The sequence below is a fragment of the Tiliqua scincoides genome, chromosome 5 (assembly GCF_035046505.1).
Source record: "Tiliqua scincoides isolate rTilSci1 chromosome 5, rTilSci1.hap2, whole genome shotgun sequence".
Taxonomy (NCBI): domain Eukaryota; kingdom Metazoa; phylum Chordata; class Lepidosauria; order Squamata; family Scincidae; genus Tiliqua; species Tiliqua scincoides.
This window is the reverse complement of record NC_089825.1, coordinates 36,698,643-36,717,749: the sequence shown is the minus strand read 5'-3', so window position 1 is coordinate 36,717,749 and position 19,107 is coordinate 36,698,643. Positions and strand designations below refer to the sequence as shown.

General features: G+C 43.7%; 1 protein-coding gene and 1 long non-coding RNA gene across 2 annotated transcripts in view; one reads left to right on the top strand and one right to left on the bottom strand.

Annotated features, from left to right (window-relative positions):
• PALS2 (protein associated with LIN7 2, MAGUK p55 family member) overlaps window positions 1–803 on the bottom strand; it is a 47,996-nt gene extending 47,193 nt beyond the window's left edge. The window contains exon 1 of the mRNA XM_066626991.1: window positions 621–803. The gene's annotated coding sequence lies outside the window, so the exon portion shown is untranslated. The remainder of the gene's footprint in view (window positions 1–620) is intronic.
• A 149-nt stretch (window positions 804–952) lies between these two features.
• On the top strand, window positions 953–17,547 carry LOC136651047 (uncharacterized). The gene is made up of 3 exons (XR_010794489.1): window positions 953–1,031; window positions 5,884–5,962; window positions 17,339–17,547. It is a non-coding gene; the product is annotated as an uncharacterized lncRNA (long non-coding RNA).
• The last annotated feature ends 1,560 nt before the right edge of the window (window positions 17,548–19,107 follow it).

Sequence of the window (19,107 nt, the reverse complement as noted above, 5' to 3'; positions counted from 1 at the left end):
ACTGACTATAAAGGGACTTACTCCTGAGTAGATGTACATAGGACTGGACTGTTGGGCTGCCATCTTATCCACACTTAGGGAGTAAGCTCCACTGACTATAATGGGACTTCTGAGTAGGTATGCATAGGATTGGGCTTGAAGGCTCCAACCCTACCCACACTTACCTGGGAGTAAGCCCCATTGATTATAGTGGGACTTACTTCTGAGTAGACACGAAAACGATTGGGCTGTTAAGCTGCCATCCAATCCACACTTACCTGGGAGTAAGCCCCAGTGGACTACAATGTGACTTACTTCTGAGTAGACACTCAAAGGCTTGGGCTCGAAGGCGGCACAGTCCGCCCAACGGGAAAGGAAAGAGGCCGGGAATCAAGAGCCCCACTGACTGCCGCCCAGCCCCGGGGACCTGCGTGCGCCCCCCAGCCCTGGCACAGCGAGGCCGCCAGAGGGAGCCCCGCTGTGCCCGCAGCCCCACGAGGCTCCCCAGAAGCGGGGCGACGAGGCTCGAACTCCGGCTGCCCCCCTGCAGGGCTGCCCCTCCCCCCGCGCGCGGAAAAGGGCGGGCACACGCCGCCCCAGGACCCGCCAGCCGGAGTCCGGCAGAGGCTGAGGCGCCTTACCGGCAACGCGGGCGGCAGTGGCGGGCGGCCGCTCCGCCGGCCTCTCGCGTCCCTCGCACGCGCACACAGAGGTCGCCCGTCCTCCTCCTCAGCGGGCGCCGCCACTCCGGCTCAGCCCCATTTGCGACCTGAAAGGCTCCGAGGCGCGCGCCACGAGCGCTCCCAGCCACACGCCGCCGACGGCAGCCCTCCCCCGCCGAGGCGCGCGCCTCTCCGCTGGGCGCGCGCACCAATTCCCGGCCCGGCCCGCCCCGCGCTGGCTTCGCCTGCCGGTCCGTGGGGAGGGGCAGCGCGCGCGCAATTACGGCCACGCCCCTTTGGACTCTTCGGTTCCCCCGCTCGCCCTCCTCCAGCGCTGAGTGACCTACGCACAGAACGGGGGTGTGGTGTGTGTGACCTACGCACAGAACGGTGGGGGTTGTGTGGGACACCTGCACAGAACGGGGTGTGTGTGTGGGACACCTAAGCACAGAACAGGGGTGGGGGGGCGACGACACCTAAGCGCAGAACGGGGGTGTGTACGTGTGTGACCTAAACAGAGAACAAGGGTGTGTGTGTGTGTGTCTCTCTCTCTCTCAGTATAGGTAGCATTAAGTCTAATATATTAAAAATAAAATATTGAAATGAATGGGGACCCACATGAAATTGGTTTGCAACGCACCTAGTGGGTCCCAACCCACAGTTTCAGAAACAGTGGACTAGGGGCCAAGCTTATGCATGTCTACACAGAAGTAAGTCCCATTATAGTCATTGACTATAGTCAATGACCACCCAGGAAAGGGTGGATAAGATGGCAGCCTGAGACCCCAATCCTCTGCATGTCTACTCAGAAGTAAGTCCCACTATAGTTAATGGGGCTTACTCCCAGGAAATTGTGACTAGGATTGCATCCTAAAAGCCCAATCTCTGCATGTCTACTCAGAAGTAAGCCCCATAATAGTCAATGGGGCTTACTCCCAGGAAAGTGTGAGGAGGATTGCATCCTAAAAGCACAATCCTCTGCATGTCTACTCAGAAGTAAGCCCTATAATAGTCAATGGGGCTTGCTCCTAGGCAAGTACAGATAGATTGCAGCCTAGAGGCTCAATCCTATAGTCTCCTCTTTGGGCTCCTGTTTCCCCCCCCCCCCCCACAGTGAGGACCCTGGCACTTTGTGAGTGTAGGATTGCGCCACCACAAATGCACCACTGGTTGTTTTTTTTCCATTTTTGTTTTTTTTAATTAACACACACAAGCATACAAACATATAACATACATTTAGGAGTGCTAAATACCATATACCATTACTCATCAATCATACTATATCTCCTAATCTACTACTCATCTACTTCTGCCTCTTATTAGTTTATCCACTTATTTATATAATATATACTAAATTTTCCCTAATGCCCTGTACTATATTTTCTAAATTTTCACTTTCTATCAAACATAAACGTACTTCAATTACTCATTAATATGAAAACAAAATAATCTAATTACCAAAACATATAAAACCATTCTTCCATCTACTTCTAACTCTTCTATGCATTTATATATTTCTTATATCAAATATAATAGTTTTTTCCTAATTCCCTATAATATATTTTCTAAATATTCACTTTTTATCATTTAACATAATAACAACCTATAAAACAATTCATCCACACGCTAACATTTCCAGCTATTTTTTCTAATTCATTCTAATTCATATATATCAATTTCGTATGTATTTGTTTTTTAAGTAAATTTAAACCAGTTATTAACTAAATAAAATCCTCCAATTTTCTTTAACCCTCAGGTTAACCCTCAGGTTTCTTTTTCTTTCTCTCCATTTTTTATCCTGTAATATCTTTAATAATTTATTTCCATAACAGAATCCAATAAGCCCACACTTTCTTGTATAAGGTATGTTCATTCTTTCAGTTAACTGGGATATGTTTTCTTCTTATCTTCTCTATTTCAATCTCCATCAGCGTCCCCTCTAGATACTGTTGATTTTCCACTCTTCTAATTTCTGTATCCACTCTTCTGATGATGATTTCATCCCTCACCATCATCTTTTCCACTTTCTCCTTCTGTGTATCTTCTTCACATCTTCCAATTACTCCTTGCACACATCTATCTGTTGAGAGAGAGAGTCTTTAAACTGGCCTGAATCTGCAAGGACCAACTCAACTGCTGTCTTCTCATTGTGGGCAATTTTTCCAAATTTTTAATGATCATTTGAGTCCAAATATCTGGAACAGGCTCCATCTTGCAATTTCTCTCTAATTCACAAGATGTCCACAGCGTATTATTCTCTTTACTTCCACCACATGTTTTTTTCAGTCAGGCATTCTTCGAATTTTTCTTACAGATAACAGTGTGGTTAAAGGAGAAAAACAAAAGGAAGGAAACAGTCTCAAGAAGACAAAACTCTTTCAAGTCTAATGAAAATTATGTCCAGAAGTAAATCTAGATTTTAGTCCACACACCAAATTATATTTATAGGTATAATCCATGACCGATTTATTCCACTACAAAGATAAAGAGCACTTTCAACATCCTTAAAAAGTTTCTCATTAACCTGTTCAGTGTATCCAGGGCTTTTAGCCAAATCAGTCAATCAAAGCTGGGGACAATATTAACACATCTTAAATTTCCAACTTAAACTTTACACTTCATGCTTTTTCTTCCATATGGTATCTTAGCACGGAGCCAGCAGCTTGATTGCAGACACTGCACCTCCCCCAGTACTGTCCCTTATGATTAGGTTTTGGAGAAGAAGCCCCCCCCCCCATTCAAAATCTCATATACCTGCACCTGTGGAAAGATCTTATCTCTCCTGATAAAGATCTTCAGATCCTCTTCAGACCTGCAGTTTTTTGGGGGAAAACAGACTGTCTCTCAGGAGCCCCTGGAGACATGTCTGTTCATCCACTGTTGGCTCCTCCTCCTTCCCACAAATGCACCCTTGTGATAATAATTTGCCCGCAACACTTAACAGCACAGATAAGCATGTGAAATGAAATTAATTAAGGAAAGCTACAAGCCATTGTAACAAGAGCCCCTTTCAGTATAATGCTACTGTTTGAAGAAAACCTGATCCCATGCATACTTATACAGAAGTAAGGACCCAATCCTATCCAACTTTCCAGCACTGGTGCAGCCACAATGCAGCCCTGAGGTAAGGGAACAAAACAATTCCTTATCTTGTATGCCCTATTGGCACATCTGCACCAGCACTGGAAAATTGGATAGGCTTGGGCCCTATGTCCTACTGATTTCAGTGGGTCTTATTCCCAGATAATTATAAGTACAATTGCAGTGTACAGCTCTTATGGGGAGCAGAATGATAGGGTGGCCACAGATTAAACAATACACTTATGCATACTGTCCATGAGCCACATGGCGCGACTCGGTATCAAGAAATATAATAAGATTAGGGCTGCAATCCTATATACACACTTAACTGAAAGGCCCATTGAACTCAATGGGGATTACTTCTGAGTAGACATGCATAGGATTGTGCTGTAGGTATCCAAGTTTCTACTGAACTTTGGTTATTATAGCCAATAGCTACAATACTAATTATAATTGTGACAATTATAATAATAAATTACAAGACAGTTGTAAAAATACAATCGTAACAATCAAATCTATTACACCATAAATTCTTTGGATGAGCCAGTTAGGGTTCACCCAACAAAGTGCCCAATCCTATCCAATTTTCCAGTGCTGGTGCAACTGTGCCAATGGGGCATGCACTGCATCCTTTGGTGGGGAGGCAGTCACAGAGGCCTCCTCCAGGTATGGGAACATTTGTTCCCTTATCTCAGAGCTGCATTGTAGCTGCACCGGTGCCGGAAAGTTGGATAGGATTGGGCCCTAAGGGCCCAATGTTCCCTTGCCTTGAAGAGGCCCAGGTGACTGCCTCCCCACCACAGGTTGCAGCACATACCCCTTTGGCACAGTTACACCAACACTGGAAAATTGGATAGGGTTGGGCCCTAAGACAGGCACCAATGTTCAAAATAGTGAAAAACAGATTTCAAAGTTCCTCCTGAGGAGAAATACTTGAGGAATTTTAAGAAAACTAAAGAAGTTTCTATAAAACAAATGAATTTTCTTAGCGGGTTTCTATGCATCTCTAATACTATTTGTTATACATTATACTTTGATATCTAGGAGTTTTCATTATAGTTTTTGTTTTTTGTTTTTGCAAAATGTAGAAGACAGCGGAAATGTTTATTGAATATGCTTTTTTTGTACTTATCTGCACACAACTACTGCATGGGCTAATATGTCACATTTCCCTTAATAGGATTACTCTGAGTAATTAGAGTGTGGACTGCAGCCATTTGATCTCATTCACATTTTCTCATTTCCAGTCCTCTGAGAAATTTGGCAGTGTAAATGTGTGCCCTTGCACATAGTTGATGTTGACTAAGAGCAACAGCAACATACTGTGCAGGAGAAGTTATGGAATGAACAACCATCATTAAAGGAATCAAGGAAATTATTCAAGAGGGAGAAAGGAAAAGTTCATCCAAAAATCACTTTGGCTTACTAGCCCTATTTTATGATAGAGTTTGTTCCATCAAAAGGAACTCTGAACAACTACCAAAATCACAAAAAGTAAAATCAAATATTGTTTTACATTTTTCTTCCCATGCCAAAGCATAACTGCTACTGGCTTCTGGAACAGTATCCAAGAACACATACATAAACATTCTTGGCAATATACTATATTATAGAAACAGGATAGTGATGAACACATGGATGAGCCATATTAAAGTTTGTAAAACTCTTATTAAGTTCAGTGATAAGTAAAATAATAGTTTGTGTTCTCCCATTGAACTCAATGGAATTTAAAGGAGCTTAACTTTGACACAATTGCACCCATAGTAATTTTCACATTGCAATCACAGAGGGTACACAGTCACAGACTAACAGTACAATCCTATGCATGTCTACTCAGAAGTGAGTCCCATTGAATTCAGTGAGATCTATCGCCAAGTAAGTGTGCATAGCAATGCTTCCCAAATTCCTACAAGGGAGTTGGGAGCACTGTAAGTCATCGAGTGTGAAGGGAAAAGGCAGCAACACATTCCCCAGGATACACTGCTGCTGGGGATGGAAGGGGGGTTTTGTACTTACCTGCAGCCAGTGCTGCAGTCATGTGGGGTCTTGGAGTCTGGGGAGCCCTCCGAAGGGCTTCCCTTGCCTGCCAATGTATAAAAAAAGAAAAAAGCATGTTTTTGCAAAAACCAGATGTGCCTTTTTTTTTCTTTTCTTTTTTTAGAGTTTTGCAGGCACAGGGACCCCTGCAGAGCACTCCTCGGGACCTCCCCCACCGCCCAGGACATGGATACTGGCTGCAGGTAAATACAAAACCCTCCTCTGGACCCTGGCAGCAGCACAATCCTGGAAACTGTGTTGCTGTCTTCCTGTCCTCCCAACTCTTAAAGGGGCAGAGACAAGTGCTTTCCTAGTTGATGGGTCACGACCCACCAATTTAGGAACCACTGGTCTATAGCAGGGGTCTCCAAACCCCAGCCCGGGTGTCAGATGCGGCCCGCAGCAATCCTATTTCTGGCCTGCGGCCAACCTCTTGTCACCTGAAAGCCTCTGGCCCACTCAACTGAACATGACCAGATCTGTGCTCTGATTGTGTCTGGAGCGTGTTCTGAGGGCCAGAGAGGTTGAATGAAAGAGCCCATTTATTCATTTGTTCACACATCTAAGTTCCATCTCTAATGTATTTATTTAAATTTTACATTTAAATTTTTTTTCCCAGTCCTCCACACCACACCAGATATTTGATACAGCCCTCTAGCCAAAAAGTTTAGAGACCCCTGGTCTATAGGATTGCTACCTTAAAGAGGGTAAGAAGAACAATCGGAAACAACGCACACACAGAGCTCTTATTTTGTTAAAACAAACCCAGTAAGATTTGCTTCTTTTAGTACAGGTCCAGCCTATTTATATACGGATTTTTTATACATGGATTTGACTCAATGCAAATGGCCCCTGCAAATAAAAAGGAATGTGCTGATCCCTAGAGAAGGGGAAAAATGCACCCCTTTAAAATCAGTTTAAAAAAAAGAGCAGTCCTTTAACAATAGCCTCTTTAATGAGAGAGAGAAAGGGCAGCTGGCTGACAATTCATCAATCCTTCTCTCTCCAGGTGACCCCTCCCTTCCCCCTGAGCATGTGAAAGAAAGATGATCACTTTGCATTGGTAAAGGGAGGGGCTGAGTGAAGCGCCTTTCTAAGCCCTTGGAGGAGAACTGATTGATTATTGTCTTCTTAATGACTCTTATCTTATATCACATAGGTCAGCAAGGCTGTTTTTAAATCACCAGAGCAAGGGAACTTTGTTTTTTAAACTGATTTGCTATAGTTTTTTGCCATCCACAGTGAGTGCTTGGAATGGAACCCATGCGAATAATGAGGCTCAGCCTGTACTTTTCAAATTTTTTATAAAAGAAATAATTGAGACCATAGCTATAGACTAGACTAGAGCTATATCGTCTCCCTTATTAAAAGTGCATTTTCCTTCTCCATTTCCACAAGTAGCACTGGTTTCCCTTCGTTTGCTTCATAATACATTGTTGCAGCCTTGCAACCCAAATGTATACATGTTACATTATCTAATTTCTTAACTGGCATCTTCAGACTTATGAAAAACTTATCCTTTATATACCTGTCAGTTTTTAGAGATTTAATGCCTTCTTCTTTGAAAAGGAAGATATTTGTTCAGCATTTAGACGGAACATTGTGAATGGCCCAGTCTTAAAAGTTTATGAACTAGTAGCATATATGATCAGGACTGAATTAAACATCACCTATGCAATGTGAATGGGAACATTGTGAATCCCTGCCAGCCACCAGGTTGTTGAGGTCCCAGGAACAAAGACCTGCACTTGATGATGGATCTCTGTGCTTTCCTAAGCTTACCAATGGGTGTTCTGATGAGTGTTGGGCCCTCAGATAATGCCTGACCTGGCTGACCCTTACTGCCCCCTCATCACAAAACATGCTAGAGCAAAATGTTTAGGATCCGGGTGCTAACGACATCAGGGAGTAAAGATGCTATAATAGTTTTTTCAATCTGTTTAATGACAATCCCAAATTTTCTTAAAAGAACAATTCAGAGAAATCACATGGGGTTCCTTCCTACAACTGAGATCTAAATCTGGATTAAATCACATGAAACCAGTTGGCAGCAGAATTAATGGCTCAACACAGAGTCCCACGCCTAAATTAAAGAAAGCTTTCACAAGTCCTTTTGTTCCGGACTTGACGACGGTATGACCAGCTGAACCCATTCCACTCTTGGGTGCGTGTCCTAAATACCACCAGGAATGGTATTTTATCCACTGACCCTACTGTGCCAAGGCCAACTGCAAACATGAAGGGCCAGCATTCATGCCTCCTACCAGCATTCATGCCTCAAAATAACAGAGCACAGAAGCAAAATTCTTCTTTTAGACTCAGACATTAAGATTTGGTCTGGATTGGTTATTTCTGTACTCCCACCCTTGTACAAGTCTGGAGGAAATATGTTGTTTAAGCTTTTGAAAAATTTCATTCCTGTCTGTAAAGGAAAAGGGTTCAGATCAGAGGTTCCCAAAATGTGAGCTGTGGCAGCCAGTGCACCATGGCGCACTCACAGAGGCACTGTGTGGTGCTGTGCAACCTCTTCTTCCGAGCTTGCCAGGCCAACATACGTAGTGCAAAGTCTCAGGCAAATAGCATGAGATCTCTACATTGACATCTGCGCATTGTCACAGTCAACATAATTCTGTGCATGAATAAAATATACATATGTGTATATAATGACCCTGATAGTTTTTCACTATCATGGCTCATAGGAAATGTTGCAATTATGGTCACACATTTTATCCTAACATCGAGAATGATGCAGCTCTCCCTGGGTACAATCCAACTGGAACAGCCCCTGCACAAGCGCCCTTGAAATTAATGGGACCAGAGCAAAACTGTGCCTTTTGACAGCCTTGATCAGTGACTACAGCATATCTACTGGCATCAAACAATATATTTACCTTGTCAAATTCAGTGACATTCATCTATTTCAGTTTTTAAATGAAAACTAGACCAATATCTAAAGTTGAAGGTTTTCAATGTATTGAAGTGTACCTGTGGATCATTTTGTCAGGTACGCTGGAAAAAAAAACCTGTTTAAAATTATGAGAGCAAAATGATATACCTGTATCTTTCTGAATGATCTTTTCTCCCCTTAACTTTTTAAGCTACTTTAAAGAGAGAGATCTTGCTCTTTCCCCTACCATGGATGGCTTTCTGATTTTTTTTAAAATCAGTTTTACAAACTACAGAGCCACTTTTAAACTTAGGGTGAAAAAAAAAAAGATAAATTGTGAGAGGTGTTGAAAGATTAAGGGTTTTATTTCTTTTAAGAAATAAAATGATAAAAGTTAAAGCCCTCAAAGTCAAGGCAGGGGAATATTCTCTGAACACCGCAGCTGACCTAATGCTTGCAAAAGGGAGGACAAAAGGCTTCTTTTAAAAAATAGAGATTGCCAGTGGCTTTTTAGCTCTGATTCATCTATGTCAAGACTGATTTCATTCTCATTAGAGAAGTACCTCCATAAAGGTGAAGAAAAAAGCCGTAGTGTGGTTTTATTCACAAGGTGTTGGAACTTAGCACCATGATGCAAGCAAGCCAAAAACTAAGCTAGAGCATACTGATAACAGCAAACAGTACTCCAACAACTGTCTACATAAATGATCCCAAAGCACTCTGCACTAAATTTGTATCTTGCAGAGAGGCACAATTTATAATGTCAGCAGAATACACGCAGCTGTGGGCTAATATGCTGGAGGAAGAAGCCATATAGAACAGGTTTAAATTTCAAATTTATCAAACAGAAATCTATTTTTGTGATCACAAAAATATATCTGTGATTATGCATAATTCTGTACCTTGGTATAATTGCACAACCTAAAATACAACTGCATTTTTTAATGGGCGGAACTAGTGAAGATGAAGGAAGGAGGTGACAGCAGCAGTGAACTACCGATAAGTTGCCCAGAAATATTCACAGTAGACAGTGGCGTTCAGTGGGTGCAATGCAATAGATATCGGCCTGTAATTATTGTTTGCTGATGTATCAGCAATTCTTAACCCATATGTTTGAAGCTAGATGGAAAAATAAGCACTTAGTCCCTACTGAAGAACTGTCCATGTTGACTTCCTAATGTGGCAGCACTCTGGAAACCACTCAGATAATGTTTGATGTAGTACATAAGCTGTAGAAAGTAGAAACTTAAAAAAGAACACATACCACAGTATGGTGTATATGTGTATGCTTCTGATGGGTAGATGCAATGACAGATAAAAATGGGCGCTCTTCACCTTCATTGGAAATAAGTTAAGCCAGTGTTTCCTAAAAGATGGATCGGGACCCACTTGGTTTGTTGGGACCCAATTTCTAGTGGGTCCCACAGAGTCTCCAATGAAAACATGGGTGATGGAAAGATCAGATAACTAATTGCCTCAAGCCCTGAGGCTGTTCAAAAATCCTGATAGCTGCTAACTGGCCTGCAAGGAGTAGAGCTCCTGCAGTTTGTAAGCTTGTGTAAATATAGGGAGATAAATGTTTGAGCATCTTTTTTTCTGGTGTGTTTTTTCCAACTCCATCAATGACAAGTAGTGGAGAGCAGGTGACGGCTGGGTCAAATAACTAAGCCCCTCAAGCCTTGAGGCTATTCATTAGGGCTGCCTTATTATGAGAAATAGATCAAATTTTTTGCAAATAAATAAATAAGAGCCCAATCCTATGCATGTCTGCTCTAAAGTAAGTCCCATTATAGTCAATGGGGCTTACTCCCAGGTCAGTGTGGATAAGACTGCAGCCTAAATTATTTATTGCAAGATCACCTTTTAAAAAAGTCTCCTAAAGCTAGGTGGGTCCTGATAGTCTTTTTCAAATGACACTCGATATCCTTTGACACCCTGTATCATATGACCCATTTTGAGAACCACTGACATAGGTTGCTGGGTACCATAAACATGCCGTAAAGCATATTTATGGCAACCAGAGAGCAGGGAGCACTGGTGCTGGGCCTGCTCCAGTCAGGAGCCAGGGCTAGCACCAGCAGGAGGAGGACGCACCACTGCCAGGGGAAAGTAAGACTGCCAGGAAGTGGTGCAACTTCTGGAGGGGAAAGGGGAGGGTGGAATGATGTTGTTGGCATCCTTCAGTCTCGGAAGACTATAGTGTCACGCTCTGAATGGTGGTTCTGGAACAGAGTGTCCTCTCCAGTGCGCGAAGCCTGGGTAAAGTAGGTATTGAGGATAGGCTGTTACCCATGCAGCAAATCCGCCCTCTCCACATCGCTGAAATGGTCCAATGGAAAGGCAGAGGCCAATACGGTTGGTTCCAGCGGCATCGCAGGAGTTGCTAGAACGTGACTGTGTTCAGCCATGAACTGCCTCAGGGACTCCGGCTCCGGATTTTGCCTCAAGGTTGACTCCTGAAGCCTTTTCCATAACTGGATGTAGCCACAAGGCAGTGGAGGTTTGGGATCAGAGTTTTCCTTCTCTCAGATGAGCTGCCTTCCCAGGCTGACGAGTCCCATCTACCCGGTGGCTGTTTAGTCTCCTCTTACGACAAGTACAGCCAAACTGAGGGCCTATTCTTATCCCCAGCCCCCAGGGGATGTGGAATGATGGCAGGGCGGGTAAGGGACCAGGGTGGGAGGGGGTGGGACCAGTGGAGCCCTGCTCCATGAGATCCTGAAGGTCCAAAACAGCAGCTCTTGCATCTGCACCAGCAAGATAACTGGCGCAGATGTGTGGAGATCCATTGCAGGGGTCAGGGCTTCCTTGGGGGAAGGCGATGGAAGTTCTGGCAGCTTCTTGGTGCCCATTGGATACAGCAGTAGCCGCTTTGATGCCGCTGCTCCAGCAGGTGCTGGGAAACATAGGATTGGTCTTCCCAACCATCCCTGCACACCCTTCTCCCCTGCTGGGGTAGCAGGAAACACAAAGAACACTTACAAGGCTCTGAGTGTTTTAAGTGTTGGTTGAGTGAAGCATGGGAGAGCCCAGCATTTACATCTCTTCCAGGTATGCTGTCCCTGTTCAGTGAAATCATGTCATAGTATGGTGTGGCTTCCATAGGGTATTATTATTATTATTATTAAGTTTCTCAACAGGTGTAATTCAGAAAGTGTTTTCCATAGTAAGACAAATCAATAAATAGTTCCCTGTCCCCAAAGGGCTCACAATCAAAAAAGAATACAGAAGAGGCACCACCCACAGCCACTGGAAAAGACGCCATGCTGGGGTGAAGAGGGACAGTTGCTCTCCCCCTGCTAGGGAGGGAGGGACATCACTTTGAAAGGTGCCTCTTTGCCCAATTAGCAAGAGCCATGGTGTATCAGTGTGAACCTGATGCATGGCCAATGCCATGGGCTTTTACAAAAACTGCTGCCCATCTTCTACCCCTGCCAGATCAAAGGCATGTGCATTGCAAAGATGTATATTGCATGTCTTTGAAATTATGCAATGTATCTGTAATTTCGAATATAAGCATGCATTATTTTTTTTAAGGATACTGAAATGTTCTTAATCTTAAGGGAGGGAAAGAGTGGATGATGGGAATGCTGTTACAACCTTGAAATTAACATTCAAGAAAGTCAGTGTACTGGTAGTGAGCCAAAGCATACTGTGCCCTTTTTGTCTGAATCTGAGGCCAGGGAGATGTACATCTTTTGCTGTGCAATTTCTTATTATTCATACATAAGAGGAATTATGAGAGGGCTTTGATACAAAACAAAACGTCAACATAATATTTGGTGCTTTGCTAGAAACCAATGTCATAACTGTGGTTGGATGTGCTTCTTCACTTCTACAGAACGATAGTGACCAAAATCAGTTGTCCACCTGCTGATGACCTTGAAGTCCTCCTTAGGAGGAATGGAATGTCACTTCGCTAAAGTGGAACTGGGATAAATCAATGCTGACAGTGTTTGAGTAGTGCTTCTATAACATAACAGAAAGTAAGCCATTGTGCTGGCTCCCTTCCCTCACTCATGGCATCCATCTTCTGCCTGGATCAGCAGTTTGTGCTCCTCCATTCACAGCGGTCAGGAAGAGCTTATGGCTTGACACATCCATCATTTATTTCTCACTGTCCTTTCTCCACTGGCAGTGACAAAATTAACACAATGTCAGCGTTATATGCAGTACTTTGCTAGAAGCCAGTGTCATAATTGAGGCTGTTCTCTTCTCTTCAATATTCAGTTCGCCTGCCGATGACCATGTGCTAAAAAACCTTGACACCTTTGGTTCTCCTTTGCAGTGTGCTAGGGCTGTGCTTGAACTAGCAGAATTTGAATATTGAACCAGGAAGCAGGTATGATTCATGATATCATTAATTATTAGAATAAATATCTATATACTGACTTCTGACAAAGTTCCTACAAAGTGGGATAGTAAAATAAATGAAAAGATGGTTCTATGTCTTAGAGCAGTGTTTGTCAACGTTTGTCCTCTACCATACCACTTCACATGAGCCACCTATTTGAAGTACCACCAGACATAACTGGTGATGATATCATTGCCAGTTACTTCTGGGTTGGGAGGCCACATGCAATGTGACAAACACCAGTAAGAAAACTCAGGGTGGACGGAAGGGCTTTTTTGAGTACGGAAAAGCATGCTTTGGAGCTCTGCCCGCCAAGTCTAGCCTCACACCACTGTCGTTGTGTTGTATTCTTGGTCATGCTGCCAGGTGGCAGGTGTCCAGGAATGCCATGAGAACCACCAGGCACCACCTCAAATACCACTGGTGGTACCCATACCACTAGTTGAGAAACAGCCTTGGAGGGCTCACAATCTAAAAAAAAATTGCTGGAGACACATCAATAAAAGGCACTAGAAAAGACACTGTGCTAGAATGAAGAGAGACAGTTACTCTCGCCTTCTACATGTGAGGAAATCAAGGTGCTTCTTAAGCCCAGTTAGCAGGGGCAAAGCTACACTGTCACAAAGAGCAGATGTAAAAAAACAAAACACTCTACTTCTTAACATGGATTAACATGCAAATTGACAAAGCAATTAAAGAATACATACAATTTGTTTTAAAGTCAGTATTAACATTTGTAACTATATTAACATTGATTAAGAGTGAATGTCAAAAGATCTGTATTTGAGAGCACAGTTATGCATAGCAATTAATGCACCACTTGAAGGGCCAAACTGATGTGGTCTGTGCGCTGAAGGCACACGTTAATAAACCATTAAATGTAAGTCTTCTTGAGTTTCATGGCTAGAGTAATATAATGCAAAATTAGAATGCTGCTGAGAGCGTTTAAAGAATAAATCAAGTGATACCAAAATCCCTGTTGTATGTACTGCTTGCAATGAAAGGGGTGTTATAGGTTGTCGGTGTACTGCAGTGTATATTTCTGTGCCATTATGAATAACTAAGCTTTGTCCTAGTCCTCAGGGTTTGAATAATTATCAGAGATACAGCGTAGCACAGACCTGTTACTTAGGATGCACCACACTGGTCAGGGATGAGATCAGGTTTTTTTAAAGAACTACTATTTTGCAGAGAGGCGCATACCCAGGTACAGCTGATGACAGGAAAGGGTAAAGGGGAGAAGGGCCAGTTTGCAGTGCAACTTTACCCATGATTGCAAGCAGGAAAAACGCAATGAATGGCTGATGTTCTGGTTGGAAGTGCCCTCAATGCTAGCCTCCAATGAGCATAAACTTCATGATGACATTATAGGCAATTGCAATATCTGTTGCAGAGGATTGAAATGAAAATGGAAGTTCAGAGCTCCCCAAATAGCTTTCCTCTTAAAAATGTGCAAAGTCTTGAGTTCTTTTCAGGAATAGTTTTTATATTCATGTGGGTGCCTCCATGTTCAAAAGGGATGAAGAAGGGGAAAAAAGAGAGATTGTTGCATAGAGATTGTGAATCCTCCCAGCAAAAAAGGACAGATAATCTCTATTGTTATTCCATGATCTGTGCTTCAGAATGCAGTGAGAAATTCCAGGGGCATGCCACAGCACTTTGTTTCCTGTGAATGAGAGAGCCTGAAGTGTCCTTGTAACATTTGTTTTATTTACAACTGTTCAAGCCAAGCCTAGTAAAAGCAAAAAGACTTTGCAATGTGGCCAGCAGATCCCTAGAGAGCAATGTGGTGGGGCAAAACCACCCATTGCTGCAATACTGAGATGTTGGAATTAAGAGAGGGAGAAGCAAAGAGCAGCTGCAGGAGGGGGTAGCTGGATCTGAATTCTCAGAAGGGGTGAGGAGGGTGTGACAAACAAGTCCCCCCTGCACCATTTTCCCAGCAAAAATCACCCCTGAAGTTTTAAGTTGATTTATCCTTATTTCATTTTGGATTTAATATGGACTCATAGGACCATTTACTTCAGCATAACAGTCAGTTTCTTAAATCTGGGAAAATTGTTTCTGTAACCCATTACCTTACTGTTAATGTCACTTTGATTTGTAACTTAAGTAGGCTTTGGGAAGCCTGATCCTATTAGGCCTACTGCCCATGATCTAGTCTAACTGCCGGCTCCAAGTGTTGGAAAAAGTGCTGCAAGTCACTCTGGTGTCTGCACTGAGGACAGTGCCAGTTGATGCTGGGCCCTAGCGCCAAGAAGATGCATCAGGGGAGTACCAGGTGGTGAGTATTGCCACCAGTCAGGGGCAAGTCTTTTCAGGATGGTGGGAAGGTGAGGGGAGCGCAGAACTGGGTGGAGGAAGGGAGGGCCGGAGGGAAGATTGGGCCCGGGAGGGGGGCAAACATAGTGGCACAGGCTGTCGCTGAATCCTAAATCCCCTCCCAATCCATGGAGACAGACATGAGTCTCCTTGGTTCTGCGCCAACTCAATAGCAGGCACAAATCCTGCTAGACCCATCTGGGCCGCCTGGGCTCAACACGGGGTAAGGAAACCGCTGTTCCTTTACCCTGAAGAGACCCCCAGGAGCTTCCCTGGCCCCATAGGTTACAGCAGTGGCCATTTCAGCACTACTGTCTTTCTGGGCATAGGGGAAGCATAGGATTGGGCCCTAAACCTCGTAAAATGGCCAGGTTAGCTAAAGAACAATCTTCTCCCTCATTGACCTACCTATCAATTAAGATATCTTTCAGTGGCTGTTTCTACATTCTGAAACCATATAGGAGGGAGAGCCTTCTCTGTGATAGTGCCCAAATTATGGAACCTACCCCCATATGCTTTCCTGATGCCAAGTCTGTTATACTCTAAGTGCCAGATGTAGTCTGTTCTGGGCCCTCAGGTGGTATTGCTTCATAGTCTTTCATCCTGTTAGTTACTTTGGTCGTTCATCTTTATTTACAGGTTTTGCTGTTTTATCTCATTGGCTGGAATGATCTTTATTGTATTTTATTGTGGTTTTGTTATGGCAAGCTGCCTTGAGGTCATTTGACAGCTGAAAGAGAGGGTAGAACTTTATAAATAAATAAAGTTGTTAAATGACTCAATTGGGATAACTGATGGCCAAGAGGTACTTGGTACAATGGAAATTGGACATGTATGTCACACACCTAGAGTGGTAGAGCTATTGGCTGGTGGCCCACCTTGCCTGTTCGACATTTACAGTGAGCAGTTCTTCCATTGTAGCCATTTGCTGTAAGTCTGCAGATTTTCCAAGGAAATCAATGCCTGAATGAATGGATGTTTAAGACACCTGCAGATGAGGGCATCCACCCACACCCTTGATCTTAATAGTTTACTGTGCTGGTGGATATTGAATTCAAAGAATCCTCACCATGTTTTTTTTTAATGGTAATTAAAAAACAAACAACTTGTACAGTAGCATTGATGGTGTAGCACATTTTCTGCCAACATTCAAGATAGTACTGCTGCACCTTCCAACATTGCCGTTTCCCATTATTTAAAAAAGGGCATGGGTAGGTTGTTCCTCTTGATGCCAGAGCAGACCTGGGTGGGGGGCCTTTCATCTCCTCCCTAATGTAGGCAATTAACATTAACCAGAGTTCTCCCCCCCCCAAGACTTTGTTCTTTCCCTCTGCTTTCTTCTTTACCCCCTTCCCCCAGTTCAAGAGTTGTATGTAAGCACAAGCAACCACACACCTACACAACCACATCAGGGTGTTGAATTGCCCTCTTTGGCATTCATCCAAGCAACTTCCAGCCCAAAAGAAACAGCTGATTAAAACAGCCTTCACATTAGTGTTTAAGTGAGAATGAGAGAGGGAAAGTGTGACAAGTGTTCCAGCTTAGCAAAAAGGATTGGATAAAGGTTGATCTGGAGGTTCAGGCAGGGCTTGTCCATCCACGAGACTGAGTGAGACAGACGCCAACAGAGTGACAGAGAGCACTCCTCTGTGCCCACTATCCATCTTCACTGCTTCCCCTCTTGCTTCCAGGATTGGAAGCAGCAGAGATCAAGCTGCCAGCTTCTTCAGCCTGAGCGATAGTGCAGGGAGTGCCCACTGCCCAGGAAGGCCACAAGGCCCATAGGGACAGTTTGTGCCTGGCTTCTATCAGGTCGGTCATTCTCAGGGGCCAAGGACCTTAGGGCTTATCTGTGGCTTATCAGGGGCCAAGGACCTGTGAATGCTTATCTGTAGCCAAATGATACAGGTTAAGAATTAACAAATCAAACCACCAAACCCAAAGCTTTGCTTCTTTGTCCTGCTTTTTTGTAACAGTAGAGGAAACTTTTTGAAGGCTTTCTTTATATTTCCATAGTGCATCAGTAGCTCCATGCATTCGGAAGAGATGGGGGAGAAAGTACCAAAGTGGAGCCTCGCAAGACGAATGCCTCACACACCGAAAAACTCGCAAGACGAAAGCGTTTTTGCGATTTTTTCTGGTGACTCGCAAGACAAATTTTCTATGGCCGTGCTTCACAGGACGAATTTTTTTATGGCCGTGCTTCGCAAGAAGAATTTTTAAAATTAAAAAGTTGAAGTTTTGTGCTTGAAATTTTTGAAATCCTCTGTACAGTATGTATGCCTTTAAAGAGCACTTAATAAACACTTTGTAAACCAAATTTGACTTTGTTCTGACTTTTTTTGCCCATAGGAACGCATTAATTAAATTTCAATGCATTCCTATGGGAAACCGCGCTTCGCAAGACGAAATTTTCGCAATACGAAACGACTTGCAGAACGAATTAACTTCGTCTTGCGAGGCACCACTTCTTTGATTCTTATTTTGATCAATTCTGTATGTCGGTGCAAAGGACTTCTTCCTGAAGAAGAGCTGCCTTAAAGTCCTGAGTGCACAAGATGCTACCTCTGCAGAGATTCTGTAATATTCATTCATGTAGGTAGGATAGACAAAGAGCTTGCTCTATTTGCCTCCCGCTTAAAACACCTGCTGGTGAAATTTCACAGCTGTACAACACAGAGAACAATGTACAGTGAATGATACAAGCCTACTGCAGCCTAACTTTACTTATTGAAGACCTGTGAGAAGATAAGACAGCACGCCGTGCATTTTGCAAGGTATTTACCCCAAAGGTGTATAAATACAGTGAAGGAAATAAGGTATGACAAGAGAGAGTGTTGTTTGACAGAGAAAAAAAGAGAGGAATGAGTGTGACTCACAGCTACATACAGAAAGATAATCATTCATTCGGTACACAGGTTTGTAGAGAATTACAGCCCAATTCTACCCTCCCACCATCATCTTCTGCCATGTGGACACACTGATGGAGTATGCACTGCATGCAGTGGTGTTGGGGGGCAATCAGGCAGAGGTAAGTAAAAATACTATGTGTCACAGTCCCTCAGATCACCATAGTGCATTCACAGGGGCACCGTGGGTGGCCCCTCCTACCAGCTCTCCCAAGCACAACCATTTCAGTCATGTGAGGTCTCATGAGATTTGGGCTCTGCCATCTTGGATCGTACAAGGTCTAGCAAGATTTAGGTGTTGCCATTTTGGATTGCATGACAGCTTGTGAGATTTGGGTCCTGCCATCTTGGATCACATAAGATTTCATCTTGGAGCATATGAAACCGCCATCTTGATGGCGGTGCCTGGCTGAGCCAGGAAGAAGAGACTGTAGGAGCACCATGACCCCAGTAAGTTTGGGAACCACAGCAGTAGGCCATATGATCACCAGTGGGTCTCCTCAGACATACACCGGCTATTTTGCTGGTGTAAGTCCGAGGGCAGGCAAGGGCTGTGTCAGGCTGGATAAATGAGTTGCTACCACCAAGATCCACTCCAGCCCCCTCCTTGCCCCCTACGCTCTCCTGCCTACACTGAACCTCTCACAACCCACCTACAATCTCCCCCATCACCATCTTGCCTGTTCTGGTGCAAGCTGGGTCCATCAGTGGCAAATGCGCAGAGCTGCCAGATGTTCGCGCTTGTGGCTTCAAAATATATGGCAGCAGCGCACCTTTTATGGCACTGCTGTGGTCTTTACAACTGCAGGAAATAAGATCCACTGTCATAATGACCACACAGGATTGGGCTATTAAGCACATTAACAGCAGTTAAAG